Here is a 16099-nt window from a genome sequence, read left to right as displayed (position 1 = left end):
TCTGAATAATGGCTGAGAAAAGTTAAAGGGGTTTTCCACTTTCAGCAAATAATTGATATGGTTTGTGTAAGGAAAAGTTATACAATTTTCTAATATACTTTCTGTATCAAATTCCCACAGTTTTCTAGATCTCTGCTTGCTTTCCTTCCATGGGAAGCTTCTATGTTTACTTCCAGTATATAGAAATCTGACCATGGTCACACAGGTGCACAGCTCATTAGTATCACAGAGAGTAATCAGAGCTGTGTGTTATATATAACGACTCGTGCACCTGTGTGACCATGGAAAGATTTCTATTGACTGGAAGTAAACAAACTATAGCAAGAAAGCAAGCAGAGATCTAGAAAACTGCAGGGAATTGATACAGAAAGTATATTGGAAAATTATATAACTTTTCCTTACACAAACAATTATTTGCTAAAAGTGGACAACCCCTTTAAATGCACCTTCTCGTCTGCTTTTATAACCATGATGGTGAGTGCAAAGAATGACAAGATTCTCTTCAATGGGCCATCTCTGCGGGAACATTGAGACTTCTCCACTAGAGATTGGGGCTCGTCCTGGAGGACCTGCATTCATTACACATTCACGGAATATTCTGTTAATATGTGGAAGTGTAGAATACCCTTTAAAGTGGATGGGGCTCATTCACATACGTATATCAGTTTCTCTCTAACATGGTGCAGAAAAGATGGAGGGCCCAGGCTAAATGTGATCCTTGGAATTCACACCTCTCTACCCTGTGCAGTTTAAAGGGATCTGTGCTCTTTGCCTTCTCACCATCCTCTATCATGTGACTTTATTATGCATCTTGTGTCCTGCTGGATGCCTTCTCTATTCGTCTGTGTAACTGATTGACCCTTCCTAATATTTATATAAAGTAATTCAACATGCTTACCCCCGCACTGACCCAGTGCACACATTAGTTTCCCATCCTAGATAATATCACATACATAGCTATTACAATATCGGACTGCCTAGACTGCGTTACCAGATCAAAAATCATTGTATATTTAGGCAGATCTGATAAAGAGGCTCCATAAGGTGCACATGTCAGATAATAACATGTATATAAAGGAAACCAAAAAGGCCAGACACATAAATGTGCGTTGCAGATACAGATCAATGTTTGACCAATGGGTAGCATTTAGACAGATCACCAAACCAAAAAAAGGATGTAAGTATGGTAGGTGGTAACTCACCGTCCCTTCCTCCTATAAAATAGGTTATTATTTATTTTTTTCCCATGATAGAAATGAGTGTAACTGTGGCACAGGACCTGGAAATGTAAGGAATTGGTGTGTAAGGTGTTTAAAGGAGTTTTCCCATCTGGGCATTCACATTTAATTCAATTCATTTGCCATATGTAAACATTTCTTCAATTGGATGTTATTAAAAAAAATGTTCCTGTGTGAAGATAATTTCTCATAAATGTAGCCATGTTATCCCTTAGAAACGAGATAGTTTCCTCGGATACGACCACCTCACATTTTGGAAGTGGTGGCCAGACATGCTCTATAGAGCCCTGCCGGACCACCTGGCTTCAGCGATCATTACCACAGGACGGCTGTGGGACATGCAGTAACTCCCGGACATTTTATATACAAAAACCTTTTGTTTCTTTGTGCGATCCCTCCAGCAGAGGTGGCCATATCACTACATTTATGAGAAATTATCTTCACACAGCTAAAATAATTTTAATAACATCTAATTGAAGAAATGTATACATATGGCAGATTAATGAAACTCAATGTGAATGCCCAGACGAGAAAACCCCTTTAAGGGCCACACCTAAGGCTGTTTACCAACTTTGTTCTTTATTTAAAATCCATAAAGAGAAGAAACAATACAGCTTAATATTCACTTACTTCTTTATTGAATACATTTTAGGTGTCATATATATTGATGCTTGAAATTAGAAACCAGGACACAGGATTTATATGAGGCCTTGGTCATGATGAGGCCAAGCAAACCCTTGGAGGACATGCAAACTATATGCAGATAATGTCCTTAGTGGGGTATGAAACCAGGACTCCAGTGCTGCAAGGCAACAATGCTAAGAACTAAGCCACTGTGCTGTCCTATGGAGGAGGACAGAGACCGAGCCTAAAGTCTGCTGCATAACCAATATGTCATGTGAAGTAATCTGACTGCAGAAAGTCACATCCACTAGGTACGTCATATCCAGTGGGTTAATGTCATATCTGGTATGAGAAAACCTTATCCACAGATGATGTAACCTATGAGAAAAGAAAATATAATGTAAGTAAAGGGACACCATATTACAGGATACTACTGTGCTTTGAATACACAGGAGGATCGATTAGAGTCATCAAACATGTGACAGTCCCATCACTGACTACAAACATTTGCTCCACATGAAGGTGTTTCATTGACTGATATTACTATCACACTTACCTCTGGCTCTGCTTTCTCAGCTTTAGGCTACCTGCACATGACATGTGCAGGTATAAGAGACACAAACCTGGGTCCTGTAGATCCGGTGAGTCATCTGCAGATAAGCTCCACTGACACTTAATGACCACTGAAAATGACTGCCCAGGAGCCACAATAAGATCTCGGCATGGGGCTGTGGTATCCATGGCCTGGTGCATGAGCTGGAAATTCTGATTAGAATGTAGAAATATGATGATTATAAATGAGAAGATTTGCTGTGCTTAATTATATTATGGAGTTATTGTAATCTGGCAATCTATAGTCCTGATAATCTGACATCAGAGAATTAGATTTCAAATATCTGGCGAGACTGGCAAATCTTAAGCACAAGGGATAAAGACAGTGCCCAATTAACCTTATTGACTATAATTGGGCTTCTGTAAAGGAGGCTAGGAATTAAGTAGACTTAATCTATAGAGCCTCCAAGACAAGTCTGAATTCATATAGATACATGTCTATGAGGCATATTACATAAAAAAAGGGTGTTAACATCCAGCTCCATCAAAACACCTTGCTCCTTTATTAATCCATTTGTAGATACCGTATATACTCGTGTATAAGCCGAGTTTTTCAGCACAAGAAATGTGCTGAAAAACCTTACCTCGGCTTATACACGAGTCAATTAAAAAACATAATACTCACCCTCCGGCGCCTGGATCCTCGGCGCGGTTCCCGACGACTCCTCATCTCTCTTCTTTCTTCTCTAGAGTCACGTCCATGTGATCTCCCGACCAGCGCACACTATGATGCGGTGACGCTGCATCATAGTGTGCGCCCACCAGCAGATCGCATGGACGCGACTCTGCTGGCTAGAGAAGAAAGAAGAGAGAAGAGGAGCCGCCAGGAACCGCGTGGTGAGGGTGGTGCCAGTCGTTTTCTGCTTCTCGTTACAGATTGGTTACATACCTACTTTAGAAAGCCGTTGAGCAAACTCCTCAAGGTTTTGGAATTCTGGGTTGTCCTTTTCCTCACTTGTGCCTTGCTCCTCATCTGAAACCATATGGTGGTATTTTTTAGAGCAAATTACAAGTCATGAGGATATAAAGATTATTAGTATTACCATACCGCAATAGGTATTGATTCTCATACAAAATGAAAGAGAAGACACACAGCAGCCGGGTCTAGACCAGGAATCTCTCTACTTATTGTCAAAGCAGCTGCTCTCCATTTGTGATACAAGCTGAGGAAAATACTCAACTCAAATCATGGTCAAGATGTAAGTCACTCAGGAAGGGATAAACCTTAATCTCATTTGCTGCACCTGAAAAGAGAATATATAAATAAATGATAAACAGAATTTGTTTTTATTTTCATTGATATGATCCATATGTATGGTCACACAGTGCTAGTTGTTTTTTTTTTTTTTTTTTTTTATAAAATTTTTTATTGATTTTTCCAGCAATACAATCATATAACAAATAAAGTGCTACATTACATATAAGAAATTTATAACATGTATTAGGTTTCTACCCTTACTAGTTATGGATGCTTGCTAAATAATTGCCAGTCCAACCGGCTAGTTATTTACTTTCAGGTTTAGAGGTGGGCCTCTAGCTTGCATTATACATAGATCAAATCAATCTTTCACATATATTATACATCTACCCATCCGCATAAACATAGCATGACCAATATTAACAATGTTTAACCCAGGACATAGCAAACATTTTAAGCACGTATAAGGTACTACTTTTATATACAACAAACTTTACAATTTTAACTTGGGTAGTCACCGTTATAAAACATGATACAATTTTCCTATATCCCCTTGACCTTCCCCTACCTTCCCTCCCCATTTCCCTGCCCTCCCTACCCCTTACCTATCCACCCCCCCCCAGTCATATCCCTAGATAATCACCATAAATCATTAACAAGAGAATAAAAAAAAAAAAAAAAATTATAAAATTAATGAGTGAACAAAGTATGGCAATTTCATGGCCCCTCTCCCCACTTCCATATTGCCTTCCCTATCTCACGGGAAGTTATAATACCCCTAAAATCTTCTTTTCCTCTATTGCAAAATAGGAATCTATCCATTTCTGCCAGTTTCTCAAATAGATCAATTTAGAGCTGGTGTTTGTTCTACCATTTTCATAACCCTCAGCTAGGATTGTCTTGTTCGTGATTCGTTTCCACAAAGCGAGTGAGGGGGGGTCTGAGGATATCCACTTTTTGACAATACAAAATCTAGCGAGAAACAGCAGTTTTCTAACTACGTAATTCCCTAGTGCTCTATCATCTTCCCTATGCCATATGCCTAGAATACAGGTGGTGAAGTGAAATGGGATTTGGGTGTCAAAGCAATTTACAATTTCTTTAATAATTCCTTCCCAATAGTTTTGCATTAATGGACATGACCATAGCATGTGAACATCGTCAGCATTCTCCCCCCCGCATCGTTTACACCGGACCATTTCTCCTGAAAATAATGAAATTTTTTTTGGGGTATAGTATATCCTGTGCAGGATTGACAATTGCGTCAGCCTATGTGCAGGGATTTTTAGTATCTTTTTTATATCTCTCAGGGTATCTCCCCAGGCCTGATCTTCAACAGTTCCAATTTCCTCCATCCATTTTTCCCTGGGTCTATTAAGTAACCTACGGTGCCTTTGTATGACTATACTAGAATATATTTTTTGAGTCTTAATCTTTCTTTTATTAAATGTCCACAATAATCTTATAATTGGGGGTAGCCCCTCCCATTCCAGGACCGTCTTATTAAGAGAGGACCACCAATGGGCCAATTGTACGTATGCAAAAAAACATGAGGGGGGAATCTCATACTCCTCTCTTATAGCTGAAAATGGCCTTATTTTACCGTTTCTGACAAGCTGGTGGACGTGAATTACTCCCTTCTCTATCCATGGACGTTCTATAATATCGGGTGAACCCAGGTTTGCATTTTTCCATATGGGGGAGAAGGGGAAAATATCTTCAATATCCCATAGGGATTTAATCTCACGCCACACTTGAACCATCAGGGATAGTGTGGGATGCATTTTCCTCATAGGCTGTCTTTCCCAGTTACCAGTCTCTAGAGCTTCAAAAATGTTAAGTTTAAGCGTATGACCCCCTGAACCGATCACACTACCCGGAAAACCTGTCAGGGGAGAGCAATCCCAGGTCAAGATATGTTTAATTTGTGATGTTAAAAAATAAACTTTTAAATCCGGGAGGTTGAAGCCCCCCTCTTCATATGGGAGCATCATAACCTCCAGTTTCAGGCGTGGTTGCCTACCTCTCCAAACTAGCTCCCTAAAGAGGCTTTCTATAATCCGATAGATTTTTACTGGGATCCAAATAGGAGCCGCAGCCAACACGTAAAGGAGTTTAGGGAGAAGTTGCATTTTAATAAGGGCAATTCTACCTATCAGATTAATGGGTAGTTTTTTCCACGTTTTGATCTTACTTCTAATATACCCTATCACTGGCATTATATTAAGCTCCGTATATCTGGTTATGTCTATTGAGCATTTAATCCCAAGATATTCCACCCATCCGTTTACCTCAATCGTCTTAAGTCCCCGGGGTATAGATTTTACCAGAGGGTCCACTGGCAGACATGCCGACTTCTGCCAGTTAATGGTCAACCCGGAGGCCCTCCCAAACACATCAAATGTTGAAAAAACCCTCGGGATGGCCTCATGGGCCCCCAGAAATAACAGGATGTCATCCGCATATAGCGAAATCTTTTCCTCTGTACCCCTTTGATTAAATCCTTTAATATTTGGGGATTGCCGAATTTGACATGCAAGGGGTTCCAAGGCTATGGCAAACAATAACGGGGAAAGAGGGCAACCCTGTCTAGAACCTCGAGCTAGTTTAAGTACCCTAGAAACTTCCCCGTTCACCAAAATCCTGGCTAAGGGGCCTGAATATAAAGTTTTTATCAGGTTTATAAACTTATCACCGAACCCCATTGTCTCCAGAGTTGCCCAAAGATAGTCCCATTCTATAGTATCGAACGCTCTAGATGCATCCAGCATTAAAATAGTACGTTCCCCCGTATTGGCTGGGATCAACTGGAGATTAAGAAACAGTCTCCTAAGATTGTCCATCGTGGAGCAGCCCGGCATAAAGCCACACTGGTCCACGTGGACCACACTCCTAATACATCTCTTCAGTCTCTCAGCCAATAGTTTAGCGAACAGCTTATTATCTGTGTTGATCAGGGAGATTGGCCGATATGAGTCCAGCTTATTACTGTCTTTCCCTATTTTTGGGATCAAAGTTATGAGGGCTTCCCTCATGGATGGAGGAAGCTCCCTCTTGGTAATCGCGTGATTCCATACTTCCAATAAATGGGATATTAGTTCATCTTTATATAACTCGTACAGTTCAAACGGGATCCCGTCCAAACCGGGGGAGCTGCCCCGCGCCGTGTGTGAGAGGACTTTCAATATTTCCTCATGGGTTATAGGGGCCTCCAACAGTGCTCTCTCCTCCCCTGATAGGTGCGGTAATGGAATCTGCGAAAGATATTTCCATAACTGATCGCCCGTCATTGTACTCTTGGACTCAAAAAGTTCCTCATAATATTCCACAAAGGCCTTCTGGATGTCTTCCGGCCGATGGAGAGTCCCATTTCCTGACCCCTCTATAGATTTAATTATCACCCGCTTTTTCTCCTCTTTAATTAAATTTGCTAACATTCTCCCAGGGAGGTTGGCTTCTATATAACCCTTTCTGGCATGGTCCCCCATTTTCTTATTTACTTGGGCCTGGATAAGGTCAGAATGTAAATTTTGTGTTTCTTCCCAATTGATTCTATTTTGTTCCGAGGGGTCTGACATATATTTTTCCTCAAGTAATTGTATTTTATTTTCCAAAACCTGTGTATCTTTCTGTGTTTCCTTCTTATGCCTAAGTATTTGTGCCTTAAATATACCTCTAATAAAAGACTTGGCCGTGTCCCATACTAAATCTAATGGGGAGATCCCCTTATTAAACAAAAAAAATTCATTAATTTGATTTACCACCCAATCACTTTTCCCTAATGTGTTTATCCATGATGGGGTGATTTTAAACCACCTAGTATTTATCTTTTTCCCTAAATTAAAATTACATATTAAAGGTGTATGATCAGAGACCCCTCTAGTCCCATAAGTGCATGACGTGCAGAGGGACAAAGTACTAGCATTAATGAGTGCCATATCTAACCGTGAAAAAACATTGTGAGTTTTAGAGAAATATGAAAAACCCCTTTTTCCTTTATTTAATTCCCGCCATGTCTCATACCATCCGAATGACTCCAGTAAATTTTTAAGCATATGAGGTTTGTGATAGGAACGCTTAGCCGGCCCCAACTGTGCAACATCCGCCTCTATGTCCAAAATTGTGTTGAAGTCCCCTATTAATAGCGTGTATAATCCTCCCATCTTTGTGCAAAAGGTGAAAAATTCTACTATTACGCCTGTGGAAAATGGGGGTGGGACATATATATTACCAATAACCCATGATTTACCCTCTATAATACAATACACAAAGATGTATTTCCCCTCGGGATCCACCTTTACTTGAATCTCCTGGTACTCCAAATCCCGCCGAAAAATTAATGTTACCCCTCTCGAATATGAGGAGAAAAAAGAATGATACATCCATCCAATCCATTTTTTTCCAATTTTGACCGCTGATTCAGTGGTCAAATGGGTTTCCTGTAATGCAACAATATCAGGACGGTGTTTATTGATCAAATCAAAAATCGCAACTTGTTTGTTCCTGGGGCCCAGCCCCCTAATATTCCATGACAAAACTTTCATTCAGTGCTCTCAAGTCGACCAAAACTTATTAGGGGGACTGACCACTCGAACCGAGAGCTGACCACCAATAAAATGCAACAGGAAGAGGGGAGAGAAAGGAGAAAAAGAAAAAGAGAAAAAGAAAAAAAAACAAAACAAAACAAAAAAAAAAAAAACTGTGTGAATACTCTAGAGATATGGCCACCCAATTTCGGGGCCTAAAGAAGCAATTTCGGGGCCTAAAGTTGTTTTTAACCATTCTTGCATAAAAGAAACAACATCTCCACCCTCCGATTTTTCCGGGAAACCCATACATCGGATATTTGCACGTCTGGACCGATTTTCTAGGTCCACTATTTTTTTGTTTTTTTTGGTCAATTCAGATTTTAAATATTTAATTTCTGTCTCTACTTTTACAAGTTTATCCTCAACGTCAGAGATTCGACCTTCCGCCTCATCCAACCGCTGCCCCATTTTTGAAATATCGATCCTGAGTTGAGACACTTCCTTGTTCACCTGTGTGACCTCTGTTGTTAGCATCCTAATGTCACCCCTACAATTCAAGATTGCTTCATAGATCTGGTTTAAGGATGGAATATCTGTATGTTGTTTCCCCTGTATTTTTTCTTGACGATTACTTAAGGGGCTATGACCATTACTATCTTTCCCCGGTATGGTCTCAGCCATACTAACTGCGGAGATGTTATTCACTGAAGTATCTGACGTTATCTCTCCCAATGATTCATCAGAGTGGGCAGATAGACCAGCCTGGGACCCATCCTCCTTATCCTCATTCACCTTCTCACTTCCCCCCAGGGAAAGCCTGCTCTGCTGTGGAATTTTCGGGGAAAGGGCGTATTTATTCAATTTAGATTTAGCATTTTCCCTAGCCTTTTCTGCGGCTTTTCTTTGCTCTTTTGGGGTAGTAGCCATGGTACTCGCCCCCCCTTTTACCAGTTTCTTATTATTTGGCATGTTTCCTCTGATACCACGATAGTCGGCAGGAGGATCAATCACATAAATAAACAGTACGACTATACAGAACAGTTAGTGGCTTCCAATTATAGAACCCTGTAAGAATAGCAACCGCTCCCTATAACCAATATGAAGACAGGAAGCATGCGAAGATTAGACATGCATTTAAGCAAAAGCAGTCTCGTTAGTAAACTTAGAGACAGTTTTAAAACAATAGCACGTTAGTAAACTTGGAGACAGTTTTAAAGCTATAGCACGTTAGTAAACTTGGAGACAGTTTTAAAGCTAAAGCACGTTAGTAAACTTGGAGACAGTTTTAAAGCTATAGCACGTTAGTAAACTTGGAGACAGTTTTAAAGCTATAGCACGTTAGTAAACTTGGAGACAGTTTTAAAGCTATAGCACGTTAGTAAACTTGGAGACAGTTTTAAAGCAATAGCACGTTAGTAAACTTGGAGACAGTTTTAAAGCTATAGCACGTTAGTAAACTTGGAGACAGTTTTAAAGCTGTAGCACGTTAGTAAACTTGGAGACAGTTTTAAAGCAATAGCACCTGTGGATTAGTGGATTAAGAGAAACACATAACACAATACAGGGCTTCCATATGAAAACCCCAATGGCAGTAGCTGTAGCGCCTTATACCAGGTATTGAAGCCAAAAAAAGGTTAAATATGCGTTAGACAGTTCCACAGATACTTTCTTGCAATGCCGAGATGGACATTCAAACATAAAGAGCAGTCACATTAGCAAAGCACTTGAGGCAGATTTGTAACGCTGACACATGTGTGTTAACAGGGTTAGAGGTGCATAACACAAGACTCAACAGAGAGTGGAATCCAAATGTAAAATGCAAACAACAGCCTTGTCACCTCCTAACGCGTAAATCGGCCAGCCAACAACGTAGGGTTCAACAAACAGTAAGCGACTTCACAGCTGCTGCCGTGTGATAATGGCAAAGTCATGCAGACAGGGAGGACAGTCACGTTAGAATGAAGCAAAGTTAAATAGCCGGCACATAGTTATTAGAAGGTTAGGAAGAACGCTTAGCACAAAGCGAGATACTTAACACCTTCCAGCTGTAAATACCCGAGACGACAACTGTGGCGCTTCCTAGGAAGATGTATAGCCCAGGAACAGGAGGGAATTCAGCAGACACTTAACTGCATCCAGTCGAGCTATAGCAACAGGAAACTTCCTCAACTTCTATGCAGACATCGGCATTCGCTCCACCAGGGCAGGCTCCTCTTCCAGGTTCCACACCTCCCCTTAGGGACATGCAAACCAGCCGACAGCTCCAACCAGGTAAGAAAACGAACGCCCTTCGTCCACAGGAGAAAACGATGGTAGTCTGTGCTCCTCGCTCTGCAGCCCACTCCTTGTTAGCAGATCAAACGTATTGCCACGTGCCTCTCCCTATGGTGCTCATGTGTCTCTAGGGGTCCAGTGCAGGCTAGAGATGATGCATCCCAGCGAGGCCGTCTAGGTGCCAGGGCACGGGGGGCGGGGGCGGCGGACCGGACATCCGCTCACATGCTCCACCCTGTGACCTCACCTGCTCTCCCACACAGTGCTAGTTGTTATAGATCTATATTCTGTCCCAAGCCTATGTGCAGAATCCTTCCTGAGTAGTTTGGTGATAACATCTTTCTAAAATCCAAAGCAATATAATAATCCAAATAACGATTACATAACATATCATCCAGATTATTATACTTACCATGGACAATCTTATGATGAGCCTTCTTTATGCTTTCTCTCTAAGACTACATTCACACAAACATGTGCATAAATAGGCCATAAATCAGGCTGGGATGGGGTGAGGCCGTATAAGTGTATGGGGGATGTATATACACCATATATACGTCAACCGTATATAAGGTAGCCTAAGAGTGAATATTTCAGGGCTTGGCACCCATAAGTTGGTGTACAAGTCCTGATAAATGTCCCCCAATGATTGTGAATGTTTTGTTGAATGTGTACGTTTCTGAAGAAAGGCATCAGTTGTATTGACATTTTGATGTCCTTCTTAATAATACTATTTAATACTAATTGTTTTACATCTCTACTATATTTAAAGGCACTTTCCAGGCAACCATAACATAACACATGAATTGGTGATCCCACTTACAACACTTGCGCCTTTACCGATCCCCAGAGAAGCTTGCAATATAATTTCCTGCTCCATACCTGGATAAAATTAACCTGTAACAATTTTTGGGTGCAATAAAAAGGCATGGGTTATAGGAAGGACAACGGAAGTTTATGTACATGTTGCCCCTGTTTAAATTAACCCCTTCTGCTATAAAGCTGTACTACTGATCCACCATGCTCAAATTTGTTTTATTTTATGATGTCCGTGCTGGTCAAAGAATTATAGAGATCATAATGATAATGTCCATATCCAGCTTACAGTAACTAACCTCTACGTGGATAAGGATAGACTGCCAAGAACTAAGTACAAAGTAAACAGTGCGGTTGTGGTGTCTAAAGTTTAGTCTTCACGTTCTTGGATTTAATCTACCTTGATTCATTTATAAGACTGTGTCATAAACAGGAATATAAAGCATATTTTTCTTTTATAAATGCTTTGATGTGAACAGATTATACAGAGCCTTTCATAAATTGTGCACTATAGGGGGCCCATGTGCTGTGGTTATGTCTTTCATAGCAGAAGGGGGTTAACCTGTAAAAATAAATAAGCACAGGATGGGTGGTTATAAATATAAGAGGGAACAGAATTTTCCTGAAGTCAGTGCACTAACATACGCTACGTGGTAAGATATGAAAATATTTGGTGTTCTTTGATGTCAAAATAATACCAGGATATTCGGAGTCTGGGATCGCTGCAGGAGCTGCTTGGCTTTGAGTCTGTCTCTTGTTCAGAGATAACATTCGCTGTGTTTATAGAACTGCTTATGTTCTGCACACAGAAGCAGGTTCTGTTCATGTTCTGGTTAAAGGTTATCACTTCTATAGGTGCAGATATTACATGGAGGCAGGACAAACATGGGGTTCACATACATTAGCAGTTTCAACAAACTGTCAAGATGAACTATGTTACATGAAGAACTTTCATTCTTTCCTGGGGAGGTAAATACTTTTTGGTGATTGATAACAGTTACAGTATCTTTTTTCCAGGGTTTGTGGTCATCTACCGTATGTACTTGTCTTTTCCACCTGGAAACCTAATCATCAAGGAGCCCATTAAAGAAGCCCATTTGATGGCTGAAGGATATGCCTTTGGTCTCCACCAGATAAATAGGTGCTTATTCATTAATTTATTTTACATTCTGTGAACTTTCCCACCCCATACTTTCCAAACACACCCTGTGGATTCATTTAAAATTGAAGACACATGGAGGAACAGAAAATATACATAGACCCCCTATGGGTGCCTTAATATTGCTCCATATTAATGGAGCAGAAGACAGAGTTGTAAAACTATTTTTCCTTGCAGAATAACATAAAGATTTAAAAATTGGTGGACCTCTATTTAATTATATGTTAAATGGAGGATTTTGTTCCAGATTTTGTTAATGCAACATAAGCTTTGTTTTTTCCCTGTAAAATAAAGCAGCAGGAAAATGGATTTTCATCCTATAATAGTACTGTGGAGTGTGCTATTAGATATTAGATCAGAATCCACAGCCCCTCTCTTCAGCAGTAGCAGGCTCCTGGTTGGATATACCATTAGTTACTTAGCACAGAGATTAGGGGCTTTTAAAGAAGACATGTCATGTCTATTTGAGTCCCTTATGGACCTGTGGTTTAGGGTCCCAAATTGACCTTTCTTAAGTCTTTACATACCTTGAACAAAAAAAACTTTTACACTCACCTTTATGCGAGTCCGACGAGGCACATCAGGCTCACATAAGAAGAACCTGCGCCGGCACCTCCTTATGTGATGCATGAGAGAAGCTGGGACAATGCCCCAGCTTCACTGGGCGTAAGCTGTACCTACAGCAAATTCAGGTGAGTAGCGTTAACACCACCATTGCAATAGTAAAGAAAGTGTGGTTTGGTTCTCACCTTGGGCACAATATACACGCTCATATACTGTAGAGGTATATTGAGTGGAGGCTCCTGCAGGTCATTTTAGTGAGTGGAGGCTGCTGCTAGTCATTAAGTTTTGTGGAGGCTGCTACTAGACAATTAATTGAGTGGGGGCTGCACTTGGTCATTTCATTGAGTGGAGGCTGTGGCTATTTATATGCTGGCACATGGCTGTGCAATTTTAGGTATGGGGGCCCCAATTCCCACTTGTTGTGAGTGGGGGAGGGCAGTATGTAGATTGAGGTTGCCTGGTGATAGTTATCGTTTCTATGGAAACACATTTATGATGGGCCAAGCTGGGGCCACTTTTAGATCTTTTACGAGGGCCATTTTAAACCTCCAGTTCGCCCTGGCTGTGAGTGTAATGCAAGTTAGATGCATAACACTTGCCAGTGTATATGGGGGTCAATGGTATTGTCAACATATGACAAAGAAACCCTACAATAACAAACTTATGTCCGTAACTGTAGATAGTGTAGAAACTGAATCCTTGTTATTTCTGTGGCTCCCCATCGTAGAGGAGGTGAAGTGGACATACTGTTTTATTCTATCGCAAGAAATGGCAATTAAAGGGAACATCACCAGGGATGGGGTTATTTTGCCATGTGTTAGTACAATGATATAAGCATAATGACAGGTAACATTGAGTAAGTGTATACTATAGTGGAATAAACTAAAGGATTGTAGATCAGACATGTGTTTCTGATTAAAAGCTCATCTAAAATAAGCAATACGGTATGAAAAAATATTGTTGTAGGTATGGCTTTCCTTTATATAAACTTTTAACACTCAAGAAGATGGCAAGTAAGACTCAACAGGATCATCTGCCGAAACCTAAACCTTTACAGGGCACTCAGAAGTAAAAGACAAATCTATATGGCCCGAGAAGTCTATTTTACAGGGGAGTGAGGGTGAATTGTATTGCATAATACTGACATGATGGAAATCTTTCCTATAAACAGAGCATCATACTTAAATAACATAAAATGGATGTAAGGACTTAAAACAGATGGAAAAGGGAAAAAATGAAGGAGGTTAGCTGTTCTTATCAAGTTATGTGTTTACTGAAAGTGGCACCATATACTTACTAAATATTAAGTGGTAACTGACATGTTTTGACCAAAAGTAATGCATTATCTGTAAGAATATGCAATAAATCTGGCATCCAGCCAAAAAATACAAATACAAAATGTTGATTTTACACTTTAGTCCTTGTGACTTCTGCTTTTGTGCTTGGTTCAAATTAAATTATATTACATTCAGGAACATAGGCCCAATTATACTAATGCTTCTAATTAACTCCACCCCATTGTCTTTACACTTTTAGAAAGTAATTTACCTGGCAGAAACTAATGTTACCATTTTCTTAGGCCCAGTTGACACCAGTTATTGGTCTCTCTTTTTGTTATTTTTGAAGTTACAAATTACAGAAGTCAGCAACGCTATTTTATTTTGTTTTGTAAAACAGAATCCCGACAGAAGAGAATTTTCTGTACATTCCAGTCTGTATGTGTTATATATATTAAAGGAAACCTAGCATTTCAAAATGGTAATTTTGACCTAAACATACCTTTACCTTGGGGTAGGTAAGCTGAAGATGGAGGTGGTCTTGATAAGGCACATAAATCCTCTGTTTTACCACAAAAAAAACGTCCTTAGAGAAGTTTTAAGCATGCAAGGTGCGTGCATTATTATGATCGTGACCAAGCGCCGAGCGCCCCTTGTGTCTGGTGCCAGGGAGAATCGAAAGATGTAATTTGCTTAGTGTAAAAATCGATTTTTTTTTTTGGTGATACTGCGAATTTATGTGCCTTATCAAGACCACCTCCAGCATCAGCTTATCTACCCCAAGGTAAAGGTATGTTTAGGTCAAAGTGACCATTTTGAAATGGTAGATTTCCTTTAAGATTGGACTGCTTGATGCCCCAGGTGCACAATTATAACCCACTATATTCTAAATATATAATAATTTATATGGGGGCTTTATATAATATATAAAATAATGAATAAGGTACAACATATAATTCATTAGAGATTGAGTATATATGAATTGCCTAATTAGTTTAAAGAACATGATATGCTTGGGAGACCCTGAACAAAATTATTATAAAATATTGATTATTTATTCACTAATGAGAAATATAAGATTATGAATTAACAACCAATTAATTAGGCTCCATGATAGAATATTGTACCTACTCAGGCTATACAATCTCAGGCATTTCAGGGCAATTTCAGTGAATTTCAGGGAATTTCTTGTATTTGGATATATTCTCATGTGACAATATACACATAAAATTAACAGTACTGATACTCCAAATAGTGTAGGTGTATGTCCCAAAGGTCAGACCTGAAGGCCCACAATAATCCAAAACAATGAAGGAGGAGGACAGCACATCCACAGAAGATCCTTTACTCACAACCACAGCGCGAGACGTTCCAGCTCACTAGGTGATTGTTTCAAGCATGTGACAAAGTGTTTCCTCTGTATTTGCTGACCTAGGTAAGTTGTACCGTCATTGCCTTACTGACTTACAGCTCGTCTTGAGCTTCTTTGGAACTTGTTTATACCTCAGATTTATTCATCGGAAAAACAGGAAAAGGATATGTCCATCTGATAAATAGCATAGCAAAGAATGTCCAGAGAGAGAACAATATAAGAACACCATCACTCAATACATCAGAAAAGATAAAAACAAAATGACGTCAAGTCATTACATGCAGCATAAGAAATAAATAGGAAAAAAAAATCTATAACACAACATCCAATACAATATTTCCCTGTGATGATTTTTTTAAATGTTTTTGTGGACTTTTTAAAAAAAAAATTTGATGTCACACCATTTTTTTGTCATACATTTTCCCTGCAGTTTCCT

At 39.8% G+C, this 16099-nt stretch overlaps 1 long non-coding RNA gene across 1 annotated transcript; it reads right to left on the bottom strand.

Moving 5' to 3' along the window:
* Nucleotides 1–2376: 2376 nt before the first annotated feature.
* LOC140075906 (uncharacterized) lies at nt 2377–15747 on the bottom strand. Its single transcript, XR_011849483.1, has 4 exons — nt 15644–15747; nt 3656–3718; nt 3364–3447; nt 2377–2627 (listed from the first exon to the last, which is right to left on the bottom strand). It is a non-coding gene; the product is annotated as an uncharacterized lncRNA (long non-coding RNA).
* Between the last annotated feature and the right edge of the window lie 352 nt (nt 15748–16099).

The sequence above is a fragment of the Engystomops pustulosus genome, chromosome 1, assembly GCF_040894005.1.
Source record: "Engystomops pustulosus chromosome 1, aEngPut4.maternal, whole genome shotgun sequence".
Lineage (NCBI taxonomy): Eukaryota > Metazoa > Chordata > Amphibia > Anura > Leptodactylidae > Engystomops > Engystomops pustulosus.
The sequence above is the reverse complement of the archived record's forward strand: the minus strand, read 5'-3'. Positions and strand labels throughout refer to the sequence as shown.